The 2,052-nt window shown below is 51.4% G+C and overlaps 1 protein-coding gene across 1 annotated transcript in view; it reads left to right on the top strand.

Annotated features, from left to right (window-relative positions):
- Nucleotides 1–749: 749 nt before the first annotated feature.
- Nucleotides 750–2,052, top strand: part of PLB1 (phospholipase B1) — a 110,979-nt gene continuing 109,676 nt past the window's right edge. The window contains exons 1-2 of the mRNA XM_014593142.1: nt 750–807; nt 1,483–1,562. The gene's annotated coding sequence lies outside the window, so the exon portion shown is untranslated. The remainder of the gene's footprint in view (nt 808–1,482; nt 1,563–2,052) is intronic.

The raw sequence follows: 2,052 nt of genomic DNA, 5'->3' as shown, positions 1-2,052 counted from the left end.
TGCGCTCCGTGCCATTCAGCTGGGTGATTGGCAGCTGTCTCTACAGTCAGTGTCTCCCCAGGAAATAGAACAGTTCCTCGGCCTTTCTTGTCTTCCTATCTGAGCCAAGTCGCCTCAGGGGACAGCTACTTTTCAAGGGCTTGGGATCTTGGTTGTAAATTTTATTTATTTATTTTTCACATGGAAAAGATAAACCAAGGTCAATTTTCAAGGTGCCTGTGTTTGTTTATTCTCATTAGCTGTGACGAAGAGGAGGGCTGGGAGGAGAGGTGTTTAATCCTCAGGGTGACAGGGGCCTGTTCACCCTCTTCTCTGGGAATTTGCTCCTGCCTGCAGCGAAGGTGGCAGGGAGGGGGCTGGGGAAGTAGCACCGTGTAAATCTCCAAGGCCCATCGGGGACCTCAAATCCAGGGATAGTTGTGAACTCTCCTGAGACTTCATTTTCTTCAGTGTTTCAGATGAGTCTCCCATTCTGAACACAAGGTTCAGAATCGTGCCCGGCCTTTCTTACCTTGCTCTAGCCTCGACATGGCCCTTTCCCGATATGGCGCGTCTCACTTGGGAAGTTTGCTTTTTACCCTTGGTTGATGATGGTCAGGAAGTCAGAGAATGGGGGAGAGGAGGTAGGCAAAGCCAGAAAGCTCTGGAAACTGGATCCTCTGCCCATTGTCTGGCCTGGCAGGGGCGGGCCTGGCAGCTTGCGTGCTGTCACCCTCCCTTGCTCAGACAGTTCTCCTCCCACAGAAGAGCCACGTGGAGGACAACCTAGACCAGCTGAGCCAGCTGCTGGACCACCTGCACGAGAAGGTGAGACTCCGTCTTCCTCGGGTGTGCCCTCCCCAGCCAATGGGCAGGTGGGGTTCAGGCTTACTTTCAATGGCCTCCCCCAGGGTGGGGAGATGGCCTCCTGAGATAGAGACCAAGACCCTGGGGCAAGGAGAAGCTCCAGAGGAGCAGCCTCCTCACCCTCTAAAACACCATAGAAAGGGCACAGAGGAGATTTCCCTGCTCCTTCCCAAGGCCCTGTTTGACTGAGTCTGGGACAATCATGGACCGGAGGAGGCTTGAGATCATTCAGGGCCTGTCTCTAGAGTGACCATGATGAATATGCAGGTTCTGATGATCCCAGAGCTTTGTGGCTCTCATCGTCCCCTCTGCTCCCCTGGGATGGCAGCTTTTCTATCAGAGTGTCTGCAATCCCATTACCCCTAAGATCTTGCTCCTCTGTGGACATCATGATGAGGTGGTGCCCGCCACTGAGATGGTGAGATATGTGTTTCTCGGATGGCGCTGCGAGTAAGACTGGCAGCTTTGGACCAACCCCAACAATATCTCCTAAAGGATTTTACCCATTTAACTCAGGAGAGGTTGAGTATGCTCTATCAGACCCCAAACTGGGCCCATCTGGGGGTTCCAGAGAGCCCTTGGGCAGCCGAGGTGACTTGGCAAATGTTCACCTTCTTCTCCCTCATGTCCTTCTAGGTCCCCAAAGCATTTGTAAACCTGGTGGATCTTTCAGAGGTTGCGAGGGTCACTCACTGGCATCAGGGAGCCCAGCTCAGGTAAAAAGGGAAGTGAAATGGGCCCAATATCTGCCGAAGGGCTGCCACGTGCCAGGCATTGTGTGGGGTCCCCCACTCATTAATCCTATGAGGGAGACCCCAAGATTGGTGGCAGAGAGGTTGGGTAACAAGTATAAGCTCACATGCTGTGAGCGGCAGGGTGCGGGGAGCTCTGCCAAGTGCTATTGGGCCATCAGAAAAGCCATGACATGTTTTTGCATAGAAAAGTACGTCATGACTTTTCTGACGGCCCAATATTTTGGGGACTGAGTTAAGGACTAAAATATCCAGTTCGGTTATTGCAGTGCTGAAAGCCCTACTCTAACCAGAATGACTTGAGAGTTTAATAAATTAAAAAAATAAAAAATTGGCAAAACTTCTGTAAGTCAAGAAGGGTTACTTCTGCAAATTGGATTAAAAAAAAGAAATTGTAGGGAACCCGCAGTTAGCGTAATGGCTATGTCGCTGGACTCCCACATAGTCGACCGTG

The sequence above is a fragment of the Tupaia chinensis genome, unplaced genomic scaffold, assembly GCF_000334495.1.
Source record: "Tupaia chinensis unplaced genomic scaffold, TupChi_1.0 Scaffold139757_1, whole genome shotgun sequence".
Taxonomy (NCBI): domain Eukaryota; kingdom Metazoa; phylum Chordata; class Mammalia; order Scandentia; family Tupaiidae; genus Tupaia; species Tupaia belangeri.
Note: the sequence above shows the minus strand (reverse complement) of the source record. Positions and strands in the feature narration are given on the sequence as shown.